Genomic DNA, 24,470 nt, shown 5'->3' on the forward strand with positions numbered 1-24,470 from the left:
ACCTGCTAGGTCTTGCCCACTCTAGACTAATGGAATGCTCCAGGGACTTGGAGTTATCCGTTTCTGTGCCCACAAGAAAGTTGGTATGTAGGACCCAAAGAGGCAGAGATGCCTTTTAAAACTCAGGGCTGTCTCTCTTGGCCTCGGAAGGCACAGACTGCTTGAAGGCCATTCAGTCATGGACACTAGTGATCCCAGGGGTCCCATTTCCATTCTACTGGCGAGGAAAAGTGCATTCCTGAAGGCAGTCTCCCCGAGGTCACTCTGAAGGTGGGGACACTGCTATAAGACAGGCCCTTTTCTGGCACTGACCTAAGCTGAACATAGGCTTTTCACTAGACAGATGTGCCTCAGAAAGCTCCAGCATCTCCTGTGCACCAGCCCCTCTAACTTGAGACATTGCCTGCCCCTACTTCCTCCTGCCCTGCTGTAGTGCCTGGAAGACCCCTTTCCCAGAGGCTTAGTGTTATGTATCCAGCCAATGGGAGATGGCTGCAGAGTAGAGGTGTGTGTCTTTGACCGTTGAGATGCGTTTGAAAGGGTAGTTGGAGGGTGCTCGTAAGTTAATGTTAGCTCTGTTGTTTTCTGGTTTAGGAAAGGTTGTGCCAACAAGTATTGTTCACCATTGTATTTGGGCCTCTTTACTTTTATTTTTATTTAAAAAAAAACTGACATAAAATGCAGATAGTATGATATATTTAATATATAATAGGCAAATAGATATATAATATATTGTATTATATATACATATATATATATATGAGGATCTTCAACATGCACAGGTTGTTCTATCCTCAGCTCTGATTCCAAAATTTTCCATTATCCTCAAATGAAAACCTATTCGCATCAAGCACCCAGTTCTCCTTTCTATTCAGCATCTAGCAACTTCTAAGTGGTTTTCTGTTTGAATGGTTTCGTTTTTTGTGGGCTTGTCCAGGTAAACCTTTGCACTGGATTCTTCCCTCAGCATGTGTCTTAAGACTCACCCCCTGTAACACACATCAGTGTTCATCCCAAGGATAAATTATATACATATATATATATATATATATGATATACATGTGTATATATATCATATATATATATATCATATATATATATATATATATATATATATATGATATATATCTCACTTCATAAGCCCTTGAGTTTTTCTTTCTTTTTCCTTTTCTTTTCTTTTGACATGTGCAAATAACTCTGCTGTGGGCTTATGTAGAGATATTTTTGTTTGGATGTATTTTCAGTTGTTTGGAACACGCTGTATTAATTAGTTTTCTGTTTCAGTGATAAAACACCATGACCAAGGCAACTTATAGAGGAAAGGATTTATTTGGACTTACTCTTCCAGAGAGATAAAGTATGTCACGGTGGGGGAAGCATGGCTGCAGGCGGCAGTGGCAGGCGGCGGGCAGTAGACAGCAAGCATGAAGTCAAGAGGAAGAACTGAGGGCTCACAGCTTCCAACACAAGCGTGAAGCAGAGAGAGTAAACTGAAGTTGCTAGAGGTTATAGCACTTTTTTATTAGATATTTGAGGTTATAACTCTTGAAGGCTACCCCCAGCAAGCTTCCTCCAGCAAGGTCACATATACAGGGCAAATCTCCACAAACAGCACCAAGCATTCCAATGCCTGAATTTACGTGAGCTGTTCTCATTCACGCCTTCACACCACTACAGACTCAGGCATAGGTGATCCCAGCTGTAACTGGAGAGCTGTATAAATGCTTTCCATACTGGCTGTCCCACTTTTCATCTCTCCCAGCACCACCTAAAACTCCCAACCTTCCCAAATCCACGTAGATCCTTCTTTCTTTTCTTTCTAACTTTAGCTAACCAAGTGTGCACGAAATGGTCTCTTGTTATGGTTTTGATTTGTGCTTCTCTGATTTAATCATCAGACTTTGAACATTTTTTCCATGTGTTTATTAGAGACACCTATAATCCTCTCCCTCCCCCCCTTCATGGGGATGGCTACTTGTGTATTTTGTGCATTAAAAGTAGATTGTAGTTTGTAATTGAATCTTAGAGTATTTTGAATATTCTAGAGTCGACCTGACTTAGTTTCTTTACAATGAGGAAAAACTTTCGTCATCTATCTATCTATCTATCTATCTATCTATCTCATCCATCTCTATTATTCATCTATCTATCCATCCATTTATCCATCTGTCTGTCTATCTGTCTATCTCTATTATTTATCTACTATCTGTCTCTTCTATCTATCTATCTATCTCATCTATCTCTGTTATTTATCTATCTATCCATCCATTTATCCATCTGTCTGTCTATCTATCTCTATTATTTATCTACTATCTGTCTCATCTATCTATCTATCTATCTATCTATCATCTAACTATTATCTATCTATCTATGTATTATCTGTCTCTATTACCTATCTATCTATCTATCTATCTATCTATCATCTATCTATCTATCTATCTATCTATCTATCTATCTATCTATCCTTCTATCTATCTATCTTTTTGGTCACATTTTTCTTCATCTCTTTGTCTGCCTTATTTGGCTTTAATGGACACTTTCTAATGTGCCATTTTGATTACTTCTTAAAAACTGCATTTTAATGCAATGCAATTTTCTTACTGTTTTCCCCAAAGAATACAAGTGGCATCTTAATTTATAAGAACATAGTTATAATCAGCTCCAATTTATCTTCAGTGTATCATAAAACATGATCTCACACAACTCCATGTCCCCTGACAGTGCCACAAAACACATTTCTATACATTGTGCACCCATTGACATGGATTCGTAATCATTACTTGATGAAGATGTCTCTAATTCATCTAAGGGGAAACGGGAGTTACAAACAAAACCATGGCATTTGTATTTGTCTTTGTTATTGTAGTTAACTTTACCTATGTGTTTGCTTTTTATGCGCTTTCCTATCAAATTGGAAGGCTGCTTTAGCCTGGCTTGCAGAGAATTATCTATAAAAAATTCTTTAATCCTTTTATCTTAAACCTGGTGATGTCTTAATTTCCCCCTCATATTTTAAAAACAGTTTTATAAGTTGTACAACCTTCCCCCCCACCCCATTTAGCACTTTGAACATGAACCCACTGCACTTTGTTTTGCATAACTCCTAATGAGGAATCAGCTCTCAATCATATGGAAGATCTTGTACACAACTCTCTCCTATGTTGCTACTTTTGAGACTATCTTTGGACTTCAACCATTTGACTGTGATAAATCTTGCCTTAGATGTGTTTGCATTTGTTATTTATTTCTTGGTCCTTTGAGTACAGATCCATGTCTTCCATCAGGTCTGGGCAGCTTGGAGCTACTCCTTGGCTTGTGGCTCTCACCCCTTTCTCACTCTTCTTTCCTTCTGGGGTTTTCCTGTGTCCACGTGTCTGGACATGCCTGACAGTGTCGTACAGGACTGAGTCCTGGAAACTTGGTTTGCTTCATCTTTTTCAGCCTCTGCAGTCTCAGTTAGCTTTATCTTCACAGTGGATTCGTTCTTTTTATCCACTCCAGTTTCTCAAGTGATGTCCATCTATGTAAGGACACATTTCAACTGCAGAACTTTGAATTGGTTTTTAATTATTTCTGTCTTCCTTGTGTGCATGTGTGTTGTGTGCATACACATGTGGATATGTATATTTCTATGTCTGTGTTTATTACTGTATCTCTGGTCTCATGATTTCCTTAAATGCTATATATAAGGTTTTGTTTATAATTTTGAGTACATTTGAAATAGTGAATCTAAATTCTCAGTATCTGGGATCCTCTAGGGATGATTTCTTTTCAATTCCTATTTTGCTCCAATTTATGAGTCATACTTTTTTACTTCTTTCCATACCTCATAATGTTTTTTTGTTGAAAACTGGATGTTTTGCATGTTATAGTGCCCTAATTTGGAAAGCACACACACACACACACACACACACACACACACACCAGTTCCCTAGTAAGGCAGGCAAGCATAGTAAAGAGTTTAGTATTCTGGGATACCCATTTGGTTTGGCGTTATAGTAGTGTTCTTAACTGTTGAGCCATCTCTCCAATCCCTGAAATAAACATTAATGACCTGAGTTCCTCAGAACTTTCGTCATTTATCCAAATAAAGAAGACCAAGCACTTAGATTCAGGCAGTTTGACTCTATAGCCTATTCACTCATTCATTCATTCATTCATTCACTCACTCAATCAAGAATACTTATGGGACTGAAGAAATGACTCCATAATTAAGAGCAAGCACCCCTCTTACAGAGGACCCAAGGTTGTTTCCCAACATCTATATCAGCTGACTCACAGCCCTCTGTAATCTCAGCACCAAAGGACCAGACCTCTCTGCCTTCCTGGGTACTTGTACTCAGTGAACATACCCACACAAAAAAAGCACATACATTCACATGTATATATACATTCACAATATAAATTTTTAAAAGAGTATTTTTTTAACCTCCTTAGGCCCAGAAATTAATGACTATTTGGTTGTGCAAAATAGCAAAGATTCGTGTCCCTGGGAGCCAGAGGTTTTTATGCAGAGTGATTCCTAATTAACGTAATAAATAGTCAGCACTGAAGCACTGTGGCCTACTGGGGTACTACAGTCTACCACTGTCCTCATTGCGGCCATCTACCTGTGACAAGAAGCAACTTAAGGACGGACAGGATTATTTGGGTTCATAGTTCAAGAACACATTATCACCTCACCCCACCCCAACCCCCACCACTATGGTGGAGATGTGGTGCAGGAAATGAACCAATTACTCAAACTGTTAGCAGTCAGGGAGCAGAGAGGGGGACAGGAAGTGAAGCTGGGTAATCAAACCTCAATGTCTATCCCCAATGGCTCACTCCTCCAGCAAAGCTGTGCCTTGTAAAGACATCATAACCTTTCAGAGCAGCATCAACATCTGGGGACTCAGAGCTCAAACAAATGAGCCTATGCGGGGCATGTCACACAGAAACCCCTATGCATATGTATTGGGCCCCACAACTATCTTGGGTGGTAAAATTGTAACTTTTAAGCTTTACTTTGTCATATTTGCCCAATTATTCTTTAAAAGCTGCAAAACTAATGCTTGAATTTCCAACTGTACTTGCTCAGATTGGCTTATAGTCAGATCTGCGTATAACACAGATCAGTTCTCAGTTGGCCACCCTCCCTGCTTCGTCTGATAGTGAGATGCACCATGTCATGTTTGTTTATGCCTCATAATTATTTCTGAAGACAGTCTGTCACATAAGCACAGGGCAGCTGTCAAACAGGAGAGCAAACATTGCAGCAATTCTATTAGCTAATCAATTGTTTGTGTTTTAATTTCATCTATTATTCCATTAGTGTCCTTTACGAGAACTGTTTCTAGTGCAGAATTCCATTTTCTTCTTTGAGCCTCCTAAGTCTGGAGCAGTCTCCTCCCCCTTCCTCTGTTCTGCACACCACTGGCTTTTTAAAACACTCCCAACCTGTCATCTTTTATGATCTTCCACGGTCTGGATGGACCTAGTGTCTCTTGTGGGTGACAATCAATTAATGTACTTTTAGAAAAAGTTTATTGATTGATTGTATATTTGTGTGCGCATGAATACAAGTGTGATTTGTATGTGTGTTTGTGTACTATGTACATGCACACTTATGTGTGTGCAGTATGTGCATGCACGCTTGTCTGTATGTGTAATATGTGCATGCATGCTTGTGTGTGTGTATGTGTGTGTGTACTATGTACATGCACACTTATGTGTGTGCAGTATGTGCATGCACGCTTGTCTGTGTGTGCAGTATGTGCATGAATGCTTGCCTGTGTGTGTGTATGTGTGTGTGTGTGCATGTGTATGTGTACATACACATGTACTTGATGTCCATGAATTAAAGCTGCTGAGATTTGAATGAGGAATGTCCCTTTTAGAATACTTGGTTCCCAGTCAGCTGGTGTCAATTAGGAAGGTTATGGAACCTTGCTGAAGAAAATATGTCACTGGTGGTGGACTTTAAGGTTTTGTAGCCTTTTCGTAGGTAATTAGAAGTCGCAGGGGGAGGCTGTTTGCCCGCTCTGTCACTTTCTACTGTATTCCTTTGAGACAGGGTGAACTAGGTTGGCAACCCACAGTCCTCAGCCACTCTGCTGTCTCTAGCCCCTACAACATTAGAGTTGCAGCATACATGTGGCCATGCTTGCTTTTGGTGGGTACTGGGGATCTGAACTCAACTTCTCAGGCTTGCACAGCAACCACTCCGACCTGCTAAGTCTCCTGCCTAGGACTTTTAATGCAATCTTAGTGGAAATGGTATCTAAGTGATTTCTGTTTTCTCACTGAAGAATAGACCTGGAGGTTATACTGTTTGTTCTTTATTGATATTCTTAGATCCTTTTATTGTGATATTTTGAGCTACCATTCCCTGTTATTTTTTTTTTTCTTTTGTAATTATCTGGTACTTTCTTGGAGAGTACTTAAGGATGATATTTACATTCATTCTCTCAGGTTGGTTCTACTTTATTCTTTGAATATGTAAAATACTAACATGATTCTAAATGTCAAAACATATACAAACTCAGAGTCAGTGAACTTCCACCCTGCTATTTTCATTCATATAGTTGTATAAATCTGTGGAAGGTTACTTCATTTTAAAAGAAAGATATCCCTAGATTTGTGGATGCCTTGCTAATACACACACACACACGCACACACACACACACACACACACACACAGGCTCAAACACACATACATACACACACATTTGTATGTATGTATACGTATTATATTCCCATGTCTTTATTTATGTTGCTTTTAAGCCTGTATTTTAAAACAATTTTATTTTACTAATTTTTTACTTTTGTATGTGTGCACCTGTGTGTAGGTGTGCATACTTGTGTATATACTGGCTGTAGAGACAAGAATCCCCAGGTATGGAATCCCCTGGAGCTGGACTTACTACTTTCTTGCTCTCCATCTCAACTATTCATCTACTATACATTAATTATTTTCTTTCTTGCATTTTTGAAGAAGCATATATATATATATATATATATATATATTTTAAATTAAGTTATTTTGATTCTTCAGTGTTTATAGGTACAATGTTCAAGCCATGAATTATTCTCTAAATAGTACTTTAATAGTACAAAAACATATAAAATATGTTTTATAAATGCACTAGTTAGTGGTTTGATTATTTGTGCTTTACAGAGTTCTCTAATTCCCTTTACATTTTAATTATCTGTCCAGAGTTATTTAATGATAAGTTGCTCTAAGTTGCTGTTGGAACAGCATCATTAAAAATAGTTTGGAATCCAGGCATGGTGGCATGATATGTATAACCCCACCACTCAGGAAGCAGAGGCAGGAAGATTGCTCCAAGTTTGAGACAGATCTAGACTGCATAGGATTTCAGGCCAGCCACACTAAACACACAGAGACCCTTTCTCAAAAGCGCTGTGTGTGTGTATGTGTGTGTGTGTGTGTATGCATGGTATATGTGTGTGTGTGCACGCATGTGTAAAGATATACATAGGTAGATTTGAAGCCAGATACCCATGGTGTTTGACAGTACTCTTACGATTCAGAAAGCCGAGGCAGGTTGATGGTAAATTGGGGGCATCTGGACAACATAGAAGACCCTGTTACAAAAAATTTTATATGAAAGTATTTTCTTAATAACCTTATTGAAATAGAATTAGCATGCAGCAAACTGTATGTGTTTAAGATGCACTATTTGACAAAGGTTGACATTTATGAACACCCAAGAAAACATTACCACATCAGGACAGTGAACACAATGACAAAGCACAAGCCTGTGTCCATTCAGGATCTCCCTCATTTGTCTCTCTAAGTGGATGCTCATCTGCTTTGCCATAGCAGGTCAGCTTGCACCCCTTAGAGTGTACTAGGAATGGATTCCCACAGTATGCATTCTTTTTTGTGTAGTTTCTTGGACAAGTTGTAATTATTTTGAGATTTGTACATGTTCTAGTCTCTGTCTACTTTTATTTCTGAGTGGAATTTTGTCACAACATGAATGCCCAACAACTTGCTGATTTGTCCACCTGATGACATTTGTTACTTACAGGTTTTTCTTTGGTGGAGTTGTTTGCTTTGTGCTTTTCGGTTGGTAGGTTGGTTGGTTGGTAGGTTGGTTAGATGGTAGGTTGGTAGGTTGGTAGGTTGGTAGGTTGGTAGGTAGGTTGGTTGGTTGGTAGGTTGGTAGATTGGTTGATTGGCTGGTTGGTAGGTAGGTTGGTAGGTTGGTTGGTTGGTTGGTAGGTTGGTTGGTTGGTTGGTTGGTTGGTTGGTTGGTTGGTTGGTTGGTTGATTGGTTGATTGGTTGGTTGGTAGGTAGGTTGGTTGGTTGGTAGGTTGGTAGGTTGGTTGGTAGGTTGGTAGGTTGGTAGATTGGTAGATTGGTAGGTTGGTAGGTTGGTAGGTTGGTTGGTTGGTTGGTTGGTAGGTTGGTTGGTTGGTTAGTTGGTTGGTAGGTTGGTTGGTTGGTAGGTTGGTAGGTTGGTTGGTTGGTTGGTAGGTTGGTTGGTTGGTTGGTAGGTTGGTTGATTGGTTGGTTGGTAGGTAGGTTGGTTGGTAGGTAGGTAGGTTGGTTGGTTGGTTGGTTGGTTGGTAAGTTGTTTGGTTGTTTGGTTGATTGGTTGGTTGGTAGGTAGGTTGCTTGGTTGGTAGGTTGGTAGGTTGGTTGGTTGGTTAGTAGGTTGGTAGGTTGGTTGGTTGGTTGGTAGGTTGGTTGGTTGGTAGGTTGGTTGGTAGGTTGGTAGGTTGGTTGGTAGGTTGGTATGTTGGTTTGTAGGTTGGTAGGTTGGTAGGTTGGTTGATAGGTTGATAGGTTGGTTGGTAGGTTGGTTGGTTGGTAGGTTGGTTAGCTAGTTGGTTGGGTTTTTTTGTTTGTTTGTTTTTGTTGTTGGTTTGGTTTGGTTTAGTGCTTTTGTTTTTGTTTTCAAGGCACAGTCTTGTTTTGTAGCCCAGGCTGGCCTAAGCCTCACAAATCCTCCTGAACTGAAAGAATCTAAGGAATGTACCACTGGGCCTGACTGTTTCTAGTCTATGGCTAATACAGATAAAGATGCTAGCAATATGAGGTACATCAGTATAGAAACCTGCTTTTATTCTTTGGATAAGTACTTATGATTTGAATGAGTGTATCATAGGATGGAGACATTTTTAGGTTTAAGAAGCTATAGAAGTTGCTTGCTAAAGTAATTCTACATTTTATATCAATAGCAGATTTTTTTAAAAGTTACATTTCCTACAAACTGTCTCCAAGTGCTTAAAATGGATCCATGTATCTGAAAATGTGTGTTTGTATGTGTGTGCTGTGATATGCCATTATAGTTTGAATACACTCTTATTTATGGATGTAGCACATCTCCACTTATCTTTGTCTATTTTAATTTTCTTTAGTGGTTTGCGTGTAGGTCTCCTGCATCTATTGTTAGATTTATTCCAAGTAGCTCATGTTTCTGATGAAGTCATAAATGACATTTATCTAATTTCAGTTTCCTACTCTTTGTTAATTATATAGAGAAAGAGGGTTGAGTCCTACAGTTTGGTGTTCTGTTTTTCTTTTTCTTGTAGTAATAAATTGTCTAACAGCAACCTGACAAGGAAAGGAGTTGTTTGGTTTACAAATATGGATCACAGAGCATCACTCAGGGAAGTTGTGGCAGGACCTCAAACAGAACCAGAGGCAAGAACCACAGGGGAACCCTACTTGGGTCCCCTGCTTTGCTCAGCAGTCTTGTTTATGCAGTCCAGCTGCCTAGGGATAGCACTGCCCACAGTGGGCCAGGTGCTCCTGCATCAGTCAGCAATCAAGAAAATGTGCCCTTAGACAGGCCCACAGGTCAGTCTGATGGAGGCAATTCCTCAGTTGGGATTCTCTCATCCTAGTATATTTAGGCCTGTGTCAAGTTGACAGAAACAAAGTAACGATAACCAGTGTTTTATTACACAAAATTGTTAAAGTCTCATTTTTTTTCCTTGAGCATTCTATGTGAATTACCTCAATAGAAGAAGACAGCTTTCTTTCCTCCCAGTCTGCATGCTTTTCATTTCATTTCTGGTTTCATTGCTTCAGCTGGAAACTGCAGGAGATATTACATAGAAATGGTGAGTGCAGGTCTCATTTTCTTGTGGGGGAAAAGTACATACCCTGCTGTGATTTGTAGCGCTTTCAAAATAATCTGTTAGGTCAGAATGTATCCTTCCATTTCTAGTGTTCTGAATCAATTCTTCAAACACTTTTCCCAAGCCTGTGGAGACGATCGCCTGGGTTTTATTTTGTTTTGTTGTTTGAGATTAGGTTTCATGTATTGCAGGCTTACCTCCAACTTTCTATATAACCAAGAACGAACTTGGACTTCTCATCCTACATCTGAAGAACTGGGATTACTGGCATGTACCTCCACGTGCAGTTTATTTGGAGCTAGAGATTAAGCCTGGGATATGGTGAATGCTAAGCAAGTACTCCAGCAACTGAGCTATAGGCTTCAACACAATCACATGATTCTATTTTTATGTATTTACTTTTTAAAAAAAGTATGTGTATTAGTGTCTTGCTTGCATGTATATATGTGTACTAGTGTACTTTTGGTATCTATAGAGGCCAGAAAAAGGTTTCCAGTCCTCTGTAAGTGTAGCTTCAGATGGTCGTGGGTTATGTATGGATGCTGGGAACTAAACCTATGTTTTCTGCAGGATCACCAAGTGCCGCTAACTGCCCATCCATCTCTCCAGCTCCAGCTACATGGTTTGTTTTGTAACATGGCAGCTTCTATTGGGATAATTTGTAAAATGCTGAACTAACAACCTTACACTTCTAGGGGTAAATCCTACTTGTGCATATTGTTTTTTTTCTTTTCATGTTTTTGTTGTATTTGAGTTATTAAAATTTTTTTAAGAACTTTGCATAACAATTACAGAGGCTGTTTATCTTTATCTTCCTGTAGTGCTTTTATCTTTTTAAAATCAATTAATTAATTGTGTGTGTATGTGCGTGTGTGCATGTGTGTGCACGTGTGTGTGTGTGTGTGTGTATGTGTGTGTGTGTACAGGCACAAGTGTGCTGTGATGCACATGTAAAAGGTTGGAGGACTACTTTCAACAGTCTGTTTTCCTTCCCCACTTTGTTTTGAGACAGAATCTCTTTTGCTCTTTCTGCCACTGTGATGAATACTCTGGGCTAGCTGGACCACAGGTTTCTGGGTGATTCTCCCATCTCTTCCACAAAGAGATGGGATTATAGCATGTCACTACCATATCGGTCTTTTAGTGTAGGCTCTGGTGATGGAATTCAGGGCATCAGGATTACATGGAAAGTGCTCCTAGTCCCTGGGTGGTTGTCTTACGGGCTCTGTCTGCTTTTAAGAGCAGAAACATGCTTACATGGTAAGGTCTACTCTCCTCATTGAACTTTGTGAAAAAGTTGGTGCCAGTTGACATTATTTCTTTTTTGAAATAATATGGAATCGATTTCACTGTAGGCCCGAAGTTTCTCATTACCATTGAGAGTTCTTTCATAGATGTCGGACTGCTTACCATCATCTACTTGCTCTTGCATAAGATTTGAGAATTTGTGAATTTCAACCATTACATACAAATCAAATTAAGTGCCATAAAATTGTTCAAAAATATTTTCCTTGTCATTTTTTACAACACATGTAATTATCTGCCTGCTCTTGTTTTTATGTAATTTATTTTCTTTTTAATTATGCCTATGTATGTGTCTGTGTATATGTCCACATGAGTACAGTACCCATACAGTCCAGCAGAGGGTGTCAGGGCCCCTGGAGCCAGAGTTATGGGCAATCGTGACACCACATGGTTGCTGGAAACCTGAAACTCTGCTGGAAGAGCAGACTGTCCCTCTAATTTCTAAGCCACATTTCTAGAACCACATTTATCTTTTATAATGTTAGACATTAGAGACGTCCTCTGTGTGTTGTTGTAGACTGATCCTGTCATGGCTTTCAAATGTGCTCATTATTATTTTCTATCCACTATTAATTGCAGCCTAGTACAGTTTTACATAAAACACTGTAGGTTTTGCCTCTTGATGTTCAACTTGGATCATATATGAATCTTATATGTCTTGGCATCAACTTTCTTAAGCTGAAGTTATAAATAGAATTCCTTTTTTGTCCATGCCTGCTGACTGTAATGTGTGGGTCCGGTTCTGGTTAGTGTTAATTGATTTTTCTCCTCATTATGGGTTGTCTTTTCTCACTTCTTTGCATGCCTGGTAATTTTTCATTGGATGCCAGATACTATGCATCCTAACATGTTGGGTGTCGGATATTTATACACGTGATATAAATACTCTTCAGCTCCATTCTGGAATGAAATCAAGTCACTGGGAGACAGTTAACCCTTTCTTGTCCTGCTATGCAGATTTGTTGGATGGAAGCAGGGCGAGATTTAGTCCGGGGCAGTCTGAAGCAAAAGCCTTCAGAACACACTGTATAAGTTCTATACAAGTTTTGAGATTTTTCCAGTCCAACCCTTTGGGCCAGATACTTGGCCTTTTGTGAATATGTGTCAATGTTTCCCTAATCCAAAAGAACTCTTTGTGTGTTTGTGTATGCTAATGTGTTTGTGGGTGCATATGTACATGTGAGTACACTTGCACATGTGTGTACATGTATGTAGAAGCCAGAGGTCAACATCAGATACAATTCCTTAGAGGTTGTGTACCTTATCTTTAAATATCTATCTATCTATCTATCTATCTATCTATCTATCTATCTATCTATCTACCTATCTATCATCTATCTATCTATCCCTCATCTTTCTATCTATCATTTTTCATCCATGTATACAATAGTTCAATAAACACATGTGCACCACATAGATGCCATAGCCCATGGAAATGAGAAGGTGATACCAGAGCCTCTGGACCTGGAGCTACAGGTGGTTGGGAGTTACTATGTGGGTGCTGCAGGAACAGTAAATACTCTTAACTCCTGAGATATCTCTCTACCTGCCCCTTATCTACCTTATTTCTGAGACACAGTCTCTCACTAGGACCTCACCAATTATGGTAGACTGGCTGGTCAGTAAGACCAGGGATCCACCTGTCTCCATTCCCTTAGAGACAACAGACATGATCCACTATGCCCAGCTTCTTACATGACCACTGGGATCCGAACTCTGGTCTTCATGCTTGCATGGAGATCCTATTATGACCTGATCCATCCTTCTAGGTTAGAGTGCTTCTTCACATAGTTAGTAAGAGAAACCTTTGGCATCACCCTTCTGGTACTTTTTCAACTCTAGTCATTCCTGCTGATTCTCAGTCTGAGGCCACTGACTTCTGCCTGGTTTCCCTTATCTGCACTAAGACCTGGAAATTCTCTCAAGGCACTAAGTTCGCAAAACTGTAGACATTATGTTTCCTAATTCTTTATTTATCCTTCCTATTTTATGCCTGGTGTCTTTTCCTTAGGTTATGAATAGAGGTTTCTGTTTTAGGTGTAAGAGTTAGTTACCTTTCTTCCATCTTTGGAAAAAAGTGTCTGTCTCTCTGTCTGTGTATTGTGTACATGGCTGTGTGCACATGTAAGGTTCATGCATAGAGGTCAGAGCGTATGGGACTGGCTGATGTCCTTCTACCATGTGAATACCAGGGATCAAACTCAGCTCATCAGGCCTGGCAGCAACTGCCTTTACCTGAGGAGCCATCTTGCCAGCCCTGGGAGAAAGGCTCTAAAAGTTGTTTTTTGTGGCTATCCTCCCTGTGTTGTGACCAGAACATTGTGTTGGTGATATTTCTTCTAGGGAATTTGCCTGTTATACCCTCCTGATCTAACACAAGTTCAGTGAAGCTTCATGCTTATTGAAGAGAAGTTACATTCTTATTTTAAAATTAATCAATTTATTTATTCATCTTACATCTCAATATCAGCCCACCCCTCTCATAACACCCCCCACCTCTTCCCATTCTCCTCTGAGAAGGGGAGCATTGTGTCCCCTGTCTTCGTCCCCTCCCCCCTCGTTCTGTTCTCCCCCTTGTTGTTGTCCATCTGACTCTCCTGCCTCAGCTCCCGCACATCAGTCACTGCAGGACTAGGCACATCCAGACAAGATGGTCCAGCCAGGGGAACAGGACCCACTGAAGTTACATTCTTTATGAAATGATACAGAGTGGAACACCAGTGTTGACTGAGCCCTCTCTCTTTATGGTTACGTTTTGCTCACATGGTCCCTCTTCTCAAAGCAGTATGTAAAGCTCTCTTCTTATTATAATTTCTGTCCCTTTCTTCTCCTGGGTGTAAAGCCTACTTTTCACACAGGCAGAATCTGCACGAGACTATTTGTAACTGGTGTATGGACATTACAGTTGTGTAATGTGTCCCTTTATCTTCTCAAACTTCTTCCCTAAACAACCCACATTCAGTGACACCAGAGCTGCCACTCAGTTTATTGCTGTCTGCATTTAGCTGTTATAAGTTTTTCTGTCCTAATTTTTGTTAAAGAAAGGAGTTGAAAATCCTTTTTATTATATATTTGTTTAATGTGTGTCCACACTTGCATGGATGCCACAGGTCAGAGGATGGAGAGGTTGAGGGAGCCAAGTCTCTCCTTCCAGAGTCCTGGAAACTGAACTCAGGGCATCATGCTTGGCAGCAAGCACCTTTACCCACTGAGCACCTGCTGGTCCTAGATACAGGACTTTTCAGAACCTCATGTTTAATGTTTCTAGTCTGTATGCCATAGAGTAGAGCCTATTGCTTTATCAGACATTTTGAGGATAATTTCTTTTGCTAGACAACTTAAGCTTATTCATATTTGCTGATCTGACTAACATATTGCCTGCCAACTCCTATGTCAATATATCTTGTAACTATTCTAGATTATACTTGGTGTGTTTCTTATTCTATATGAAATGTATTTTTTGCTCTTTTAAAAAAGATTTTCTTTGATATTTGCAAAAGTGTATATTTTTACTCTAGTCACTACTCAGTGCTAATGCTTGTTAAAATACCTTTTGTCACTCTCTCTCTTACTAGATTTTTAGTTTCAGGCTTGTAAATTCCAAGTCAGTACAGTTTACTTCCTGCATTGTATGCAGTGGTTATCCCGATCTGTTCTCTTCTTTTTGTATTTCTCAGCACAAAAAAACGTGTGGGGGTGTGGTATTTGTGTTTCTGTGTGTACGTGTGTGTGTGTGTGTGTGTGTGTGTGTGTGTGTGTGTAGGGGGGGTATCCTTGCCTTTGTGCACATATGGAACCCAGCATCTGGGGTGGGAAACAAGAGTCAAGAGTGCTGGCTTGCTACCATAGCTGAAATAGTAAGCTCCAGATTCAGTGAAAGACACTGTCTTAAATAAAGAGCAGGTGGCTCAGTGGTTAAAAGTGCTTGTTGTTCTTCCAAAGGACCCAGGTTTGCTTCACAGCACACACATGGCAGCTCATAGTCACTTGTAACGCCAGCTCCAGAGGACGCAGTGCTCTCTTTGTGCCTCTGTGGGCACCGGGGACATACATGATACACAGGCAGCCATGCAGACTAAACACATCAAACCAATACAGCCCCTTAAAAATGCAAATAATGGTGGAGATCTTTAAAGAAAGACACTCAGAGAAAGTCAGACCCTCTTGGAGTCTGAGAGAACATGGTTCTGAATTTCTTTGATCTTCCAGTTCTGATTTTGAGCTGTATCTTTCATCAGGGCATATGACATTTATAAATTCTTTGCAGTCCTGGCTCCTGGTCCCTGAATCATAGAGCATCAGAGAAACAAATTGTATATTTACACCATTCTGCATCACAGCTTCTCCCTCTCCTCAGTCAACCTCCAGCGGATTATGCAGGAAGGGATCATATGGACCAAGTTCCCCCTGCCGCTCCTTGGGTATGAAAGTTGTCTTTTCATAGCCTTGATGATAGAACGATGGCTTTGCTGCAGATGAAGTCCTTGGCTTGTGATTTATTTGTTTTCCTTTGGTTATTTGAAAAGAATGCTCCCTTCTCGCTTTGCTCTGTGGGGCACTCCTGACGCAGAAGTCCTTTTTGTCCTTTATAGACGGTGTGGGCGGTTGGGGTTGGGACTTGTATATTGTTTCTCATTAGCTCCTGATAGTTTCATCATCAGTATCTCATAGTTGATCTGTCTCAGTCAGTTTTTGAGGTACATTGCCCTTATTTTCATGTAGGGTTTTATTATTATTTTTTTATAAATGGCTCTTGTGTTACTTTTACAAAGTATTTCTTTTAATTGTGTTTATAAGTGTGGGTATGGGCCATGAGTTCAGTGGTCCCAGAGGCCACAAGAGGACTTTAGGTCCTTGAAGCCAGAATTACAAATAACTGTGTGAACTGGGAACCAAAGCTGGGTCCCTTGCAAGAGCCGCAAGCTCTCTTGAGTGCTGAGCCATCTCTCTAGTCCACATCCATTTTAAAAAGTATATTAACTACAATTTCCTCGAAGTTCAGGAACCATAGCCTCCTAACTCTGTAGGAGAAATGATGGGCTACAGGTTGAGGAGTGGCTCTCACACAGGGCTACAGGTGTGTCTGCCCTCTTCTACAGTAAGCAGCCAAGTAGTAAGTGCGAGTGGATGCTGACCAGCGGGAACTGTGGAGCGGAGGGTCTAGGAGGGACTCGCCAGTTGCTTTTTTTCCTCAGTGATAAGCTAACTCAACTAATCGTCTGTTTTCTTTCTTGTGGAAGACAAGATAGACAGTGTTCATTTGACAAGTTCAGAATTATGGTCAGAGCATGACAGTGAGTAGAATCGATTAGTGACTTTTTTGTTTTTGTTTTTGTTCTGTTTGTTTGTTTGTTTGTTTTCCAAGATAGGGTTTCTCTGTGTAGCCCTGGCTGTCCTGGAACTCACTCTGTAGACCAGGCTGGCCTTGAACCCAGAAATTCACTTGCCTCTGCCTCCCAAGTGCTGGGATTAAAGGCGTGTGCCTCCGCTGCCCAGCCTATTGGTGACTTTCTGAAGGACTTTCTCAAGGGTACTGAGTCTGGTGTGGTCACCAAACAAGACCCAGGGCAGCATCCCCTTGGAGTCTCCAGCTCAGGGGATTGAAGAACATTTTTTTTTTCTGAGATGTAAAGAACCATCTCTGTTCATCTCATAAGTGGCTTGAATAGGCGTGGCCCCATAGACCTCTGTGTTTGAATGCTTGCCCATGGGAAGTGACACTATTAGGAGGTATGGCCTTATTGGATGAGGTGTAACCTTGTTAGAGGAAGTGTGTCATTGTAGACACGGGGCTTTGAGGCCTCATATATATGCTCAGATCTGGCCAGTATGATCCAGCGGCTCCTCCTGGCTGCCTCTGGAAGGCAGTCTCCCCCTAGCTGCCTTTGGATCAAGATGCAGAACTCTTGGCTCTTCCAGTGTCATATCTGCCTGGACAGAGCCATGCTTCCTGCTGTGAGAATGAAACGAACCTCAGAAACTGTAAGCCAGCGTTGTCCTTTATGAGAGTTACCTTGGTCATGTTGTCCCTTCACAATAAAACCCAAACCAAGACAGGTAATGTGCTGAGTCGGCTTTTAGTTGTCAGCTTGCTAAAATTTAGAGTCATCTGGGAAGGAAGTCTTAATAAGGAATTGTCTAGGTCAGGCTGTCCCATGGGCACATCTCTACGGGATTGTCTTGGTTGTTGGTTGATGTGGGAAGTTTCTCCTTGAATGTGGGCTGTACTCTAGCCGAGTACTAAGTAAATCCAGCTAGCCAGGAACTATGCTGCTCTCTCTGTTCTAGTCTGTAGATGTGATCTGGATACTTGCTTGAGCTCCTGCCCTCTCCTCACCTCTATGGTGAGTTCTCTATGGTGAGACTGAAATTGTGGGCCAGATCCATACTTTCTCCCCTGTGTGGCTTTTTTGGAGTATTTTTTTTTTCCATAGCAACAGAAATGAAACTAGAACAGGACCCAACATCAGATGCAGATAGGATTCTGTGGAAGTGTAGTTTGGCGAACCATTGGGTTTTATTGGGGTTACCCACAGAAGCACTATGCAACCAATGGCAGCTACTCCACTGATATGAAAATCTCTCTACGGTCCCAGTAGCTTGAACTGTCCATATATCCCTGGGGAGGGGCATGACCTTCTAGCTGCTCTCTAAAACAACCACTAAATGCATATTAATGTTGGGGAGGGGGAAGAATATAGTGAGCCCTCTCCTCTAGTAGCCTCTAACTATAAGTCCTTGGAGAGAGGCAAGACCTCCAGGGGGAAATTGATGAGTCTGACCTTGTGCAGTTGCCTTTGGTTAGTTATCACTGCTTGCAGTTTGGCAGAGCAATGGTCACATCATGCCCAGAGATAGTGATTCCCCAACAAAGAAACTGAAGAGAGCACAGAGAGGGAGCACAGGCAGGGCATGGGACAGGTGTGGCTCAGGGAGATCATGGGGGCATGTGTGTCAGGAAATGGAGGACCATGTTGGTGGAGATGGTAAAGTCTTACCCTGCTCTAGTTAGGAAGCCATGGGAGGAAGACAGAGGCATGGAATGAGTGAGCGTTAGAAAGAAGGTTATGAGGAAGAGGAAACTGTGGTGTGAGATAATAGATGCTCTGCCCAGGGGGAGTACCCATGCAAAGGCTAGTAAGAGTTGCCATAATATAGGCGATGCAGGGTAAGAAAGTCCATGGACAGCATGCTAGATTATCTCTATGGCAACATGAAGCTATCTTGCTACACTTGTTAAACTCTATCAAAGGTCCAACCCCTTCTAACATCTTCTATTGAGTCACTCTGAACTAACAGCCAGGTTGATTCTGCTTCCTGAAGTCCTCCCATAGCCTTCTAAATGACTTCTCTGCTACAAGCTTGCTCCCTACCCCTATCCAAATCTATTGTCAATAATAGATCAATCCTGTTCAATGGCAAGTCAGATCCTCTCATTCTGATTCTAATTCCATTCTGATATTCCATATCAAAGCCCAAGGCCAAAGCCATGGTCTCCATGGTGACGATGACCTGCCCTCACCTCTGCCAATCATACTCTCCATTCTCAGCTATATTTTCCTGGCCCTGAACTCCCTGTTGATCAGGCATGGCTACATTTTCTTTACTCTCACTAAGGCTATCTTAGTTTTGTTTCCCGTTGCTGTGGTTAATCAGCCTGAAAAAGCCACTTGAGGAAGAAAGGATGCATTGTAACCCACAGTTCCAGGTTATGATCTATCATAGCAGAGGGGACACAGCAACAGGAGCTTGAGAGAGCTGGTCTAATCACAGCCACAGTCAAGACTGCAGAGCAATGGATTAATGCATGCAAGTGCTGGGCTTGCTTTCTTGAAATAATCCTGGACTCATGGGCCCACAGGCCAATCCATGCAGGCAAGCTTTCACTGAGGCTGCCTTCCCAGGTGATTCTAAACTGAGGCAAGTTGACGACATGCAACATCACAAATGGCAGTTGTCTGTCTTGTACCCGAGGCATTCTCCTTTTCTCAGATGTCCTCCTCACATACTCAGCAAGGCCCTGACTGTCCACCTTGATGAAACCCATTCTCATCTTTGTTTGGACTTTTATTTTTCTCAGTTGTACCTACCACCTACACATTAGATGCTTAATTATTTGTTTACATTCTGCCTGCTTTGTCTGACAGTAGCTTTGCTGCTTCTTTTTTTTTCATTATAATGTCAAGCTTGAGAAATACCTGTTAAATAGGTATTTGATGAATAAATCAGTGACTATGCTCTTATGGAGATTATAGGGCCATGGAACAATAAACTAGGTCATCTTCTTTCCTCTATTATGCTCTGAAGAATAGAGGGAGATGTCTTAGTACACAAAGTAATGGCCACACAAACAGTACTGGGAGGCTGAGACAGGGTTTCAGGGATTCATTGGTCAGACAGGCTAGGCCAGCAGTTCTCAAACTGTGAGTCATGGACCCCTTTGATGATCACATATCAGATATCCCAAATATCAGATATTTACATTATAATTTATAAAAGTAGCAAAGTTACAGATATGAAGTAGCAATGAAATAATTTTATGGTTGGGAGTCACTACAACACAAGGAACTATTTTAAAGTATTGTAGCATTAGAAAGGTTGAGAACCAAATGGTCAGGAAACCAATGAGTTTCAGATTTATTAAGAGACTGTGGTGGTTTGAATATGCTTGGCCCAGTAATTGGCACTATTAGGAGGTGTTGCCTTGTTGGAGGAAGTATGTCACTGTGGGGGTGGGAAATGGGACCCTCCTCATAACCATGTGAGAGCCTATTGGCTTTCAGATGAAGATGTCAAACTCTCAGCCCCTCCTGCGCCATGCCTGCTTGGACGCTGCCATGCTCCCACCTTGAGGATAATGGACTGAAACTCTGAACCTGTAAGCCAGCTCCAGTTGTCCTTATAAGAGTTGCCTTGGTCATGGTGTCTGTTCATAGCAGTAAAACCCTAAGATAGAGACCCTGAGTCAAAAAAAAATGATACTAGCACTTAAGGGACAAATGTAAGCAAAGGTGAGTTTGAGGCCAGCCTTGTTTATATAGTGAGTTTCAGTACAGCCAGGGCTACATACAGTCCTTTCTGTTTGTTTGTTTTGTTTGTTTGCTTAAAAAAAAGAAAAGACTGGCCAGGGAAACAGATAGGTTAACTGCAGATTTCTACTTATCCCTCATCTCCAAAATCAATCTCCTAATACTCACTCTAGCTCTGCAGAAGATCGCCTTTCTAGGTATCCCTCACCCGTCCTTCCCTCATCTCCAATGGATCACAAAGAACTTCCTCTCTAAGCCCTCTACCTCATTCATTGCTTAATACCAGACCCCAACTCCAATAGGCATTCCCTGGAACCCTGCAGGCCATTCAAATGAGCAGAACAGGTAGGCTAATTCCAGGTCTTCACCTCTCCCTTCATTCCTCCAAGTTCAAGCTGTCAGTCTCATCCCCAGCCTTGTCGCAGAGTACCTTCTATGACCTCCCCTCATTCTCTGCTTCCTTTCCCAGGATCCTGGTGGAATACTCGGTTTTTATTCCTCAGCCAACCCCCTTCCCAATCCATCCTGATTCTTCAATGTCATCTCCCAATAACTAGAAACAAAGTGATCACACTTATCAGGATCCCAGAAGAATTTCCTACCTGGCAACATTTGACCACCAAACACCCACCCAACAAAGACAAGACCTGATACTAGCACATAGAAATACAGTCCTTGCAAACCCAGATGCCTGGATGCAAGCCTGGAGAACACAGTCAGTAGCCAGGACACTGTCTCTAATAGAGCCCAGAAACCCTGCCACAGCAGGTGCCTTGAGTATTGCAACATAGCTGAAGCACAAGAAAAAGACATTAAAATGTCCTTTATGAGTACGATCAAGGTCCTTAAAGAGGAAATGAATAAATCCCCCAATGAAATATATGACAACACAAACAATGGAAGGAAATGAATACAACAGATCAAGACTTGAAAGTGGAAATCAATTCAATAAAGAAAACCCAAACTGAGGGAATTCTGAAAATTAAAAATTTAGGAATTCAAACAATTAGAACAGGAACTACAGAGGCAAGCTTCACCAAGAGAACAGAATGCAAAAAAATGAATGAGAGACTATCAGGCATTGAATATACAATAGAAGAAATGGATACATTGATCAAAGAAAATGTTAAACCTAAAAAACTCCTGGTACAAAGCAGGAGATTCAGGAGAGTCTGAAAACATGAAATCTAAGAATAATAGAAATAGACAAAGGAAAAGAAACCTAACTCAAGGGCCCAGAAAGCATACAGAACACCAAATAGATTGGGCCACAAAAGAAACTGCCCTGACACATAATAATTAAAGCACTAAATTTGCAGTTTCAATCACAATAGATGGAGAAAATAAGACAGGAAACACTAGAAGGAAAACTTTAACCTAACAAGGTTAACCACAACCCATGAAAACACAAGGAATAAATAATCCCAGACCAGCAAATCAAGAGGAGAGACACACAGCACATGCACGGGCGGGCGCGCACACACACACGCACAAGGAATAAATAATCCCAGACCAGCGAATCAAAAGAGGAGAAAGACACAGCACGCGCGCGTGTACACATACACACACACACACACACACACACATACACACATGCACACACACACAAAACAACAACAATGACAACAATATAACAGGAATCAACAAACACTGTTCCTTGATGTCTTTCAATATCAGTAGTCTCAGTTTCCCAATAAAAAGACATAGAGTAAAAGAATGGATTCTAAAACAGGATACATCTTTCTGCTACAACCAAGAAATATACCTCAATATCAATGACAGGCACCATCTCAGAGTAAAAGGATGGAAAAAATATTCCAAGCATGTGGACATAAGTAACAAGCTGGTGTAGTCATTTTAATATCTGACAAAATAGACTTCAAAGCAAAACGGATCAGAAGAGAGATAGGGAAGGACATACATACTCATAAAAGGAAATTTGCACCAAGAGGACATCACAATTCTTATTGTATATGCACTAAACTCAAGACACTCAAGTTCATAAAAGAAACATAACTACAGCATAAATCACATATTGACCCACACACACTGAAAAAAGGGAGAAGTCAATATCCCACACTTGACAATAGACAAGTCATCCACATGGAAATTAAACAGAAAAATACTGAAGCAGCCAACTGACATGAATCAAATGGACCTAACAGATATATATTCACAGAACATTTCACTACAACACAAAGGAATATACATTCTTCTCAGTACCTCATGGAACTTCTTCCAATTTTCCACATGCTCAGACACAAGGTGAGCCTCAACTGTTACAAGAAAATTGAAACCACACTCCCTATCCTGTCTGACCACCACAGGTTAAAGCTGGATATCAACAACAGAGCTGGTTTGAAAGCTTACAAACCCATAGAAACTGAGCTACTCTCTCTTGAATGAAAAATAGGTCAAGACAAAAATTAAGAAAAAAATAAAGACTCTCTAGAATTGAATGAAAATTAATACACAGTGTATCTAAACTTATTGGACACAGAGAAGGCAATTCTAAGAGGTAAGTTCACAGCACTAAGTGCTTTAATAAAACATGCAAACAAACACTTGGAAAGCTCTCATAAAAAGAAGAAATCACACCAAAAAAAGAGATAGGAAAAAATATTCAAAGTCATAGTTGAAATCAATAAAATAGAAACAAAAATAAAATGAATAAATGAAATAAAGAGTTGGCTTTTTGAGAAAAATCAATAAGATTGATTCAATTACCTAAAAGTCAGGAAGAGAAGATCCAAATTAACAAAATTAAAAATAAAAATGGCGACATAACAAATACCAAGAAGGTCCAGAGACTCATGTGTTTGATATGTGGTGTGTGTGTGTGTGTGTGTGTGTGTCACTTACCAAACTTAAATCAAGCTTAGCTAAACATTTTACACAGATCTGTAACCCCTAGTGAAATAGAAGCAGTCATTAAAAAGTCTCCCAATCAAAAACAAAACAATAAAAATGAAAAACAAAAAAGCAAAAAACAATCAAAGAAAGCACAAGAAGTCCTATAGACCAATAGTTTTAGTGCAGAATTATACCAGACTTTCAATGAAGAGCTAATGCCAATACTCCTCAAATTATTCCACAAAATAGAAACAGAAGGAACATTGTCCCAATTCATTGTACATGGCCACAGTTACACTGATACTCAAACCTCATAAAGACCCAACAAAGAGAATTACACACTGATTTCCTTCATGAATTTAGAAGCAAAAATTCTCAATAAAATACTTAAAATAGAATCCAAGAACCCATTAAATGATTATGCAATGTGTTCAAAGAGGCTTCATTCCAGAGATACCTGGATGTTTCAATATAGAAAATTCAGTAAATGCAATCCACCATATAAATAAACTCAAAGAAAAACTCCACCAGATAACCTCATTAGATGCAGAAAAGGCCTTTGACAAAAATCCAACACCCATTCATAATAAAAGTCCTGGAGAGATTGGGGATACAAGGGACATACATCAACATAATAATGACAGTTTAAAGCAAGACCAAAGCTGTAGTGTTTGAAAATGCTTTGCCCAGGGAGTGACACTATTAGGAGGCATGGCCTTGTTAGAGTAGGTATGGCCTTGTTGAAGGAAGTGTGTCACTTTGGGGATGGGCTTTGAGCCTTCCTCTTAGCTGCCTGGAAGCCTATCTTCTGTTTGCCTTTGGGACAAGATGTAGAACTCTCAGTTCCTCCAGCACCATGCCCACATAGACATTACCATGTTTTCTGCTATGATAATAATGGACTAAACCTCAGAACCTCTAAACCAGCCCCAATTAAATGTTGTCCTTTGTAAGAGTGCCTTGGTCATGGTGTTTTTTCACAGCAATGAAATCCTAAGACAAAAATTGGAACCAGGAGTGGGGTGTTGCTGTGATAGGTCTGACCATGCTTTGTTTGGAGGAATGTAGAGTTGTGAATTTGGAAAGCAGTGGAATACTTTAGATGGAATCTAACAGGCCATCCTAGTAGAAATATGGAAGCTGGCGGTGCTGAGGGTTATTTGAACTGTGTAATCCTGTTG

The 24,470-nt window shown here is 40.5% G+C and overlaps 1 long non-coding RNA gene across 1 annotated transcript; it reads left to right on the forward strand.

The window, feature by feature from the left end:
• Nucleotides 1–43: 43 nt before the first annotated feature.
• Nucleotides 44–21,400, forward strand: LOC116075207. Its single transcript, XR_004112465.1, has 2 exons — nucleotides 44–270; nucleotides 20,906–21,400. It is a non-coding gene; the product is annotated as an uncharacterized LOC116075207 (long non-coding RNA).
• The last annotated feature ends 3,070 nt before the right edge of the window (nucleotides 21,401–24,470 follow it).

The sequence above is a fragment of the Mastomys coucha genome, unplaced genomic scaffold, assembly GCF_008632895.1.
Source record: "Mastomys coucha isolate ucsf_1 unplaced genomic scaffold, UCSF_Mcou_1 pScaffold3, whole genome shotgun sequence".
NCBI lineage: Eukaryota > Metazoa > Chordata > Mammalia > Rodentia > Muridae > Mastomys > Mastomys coucha.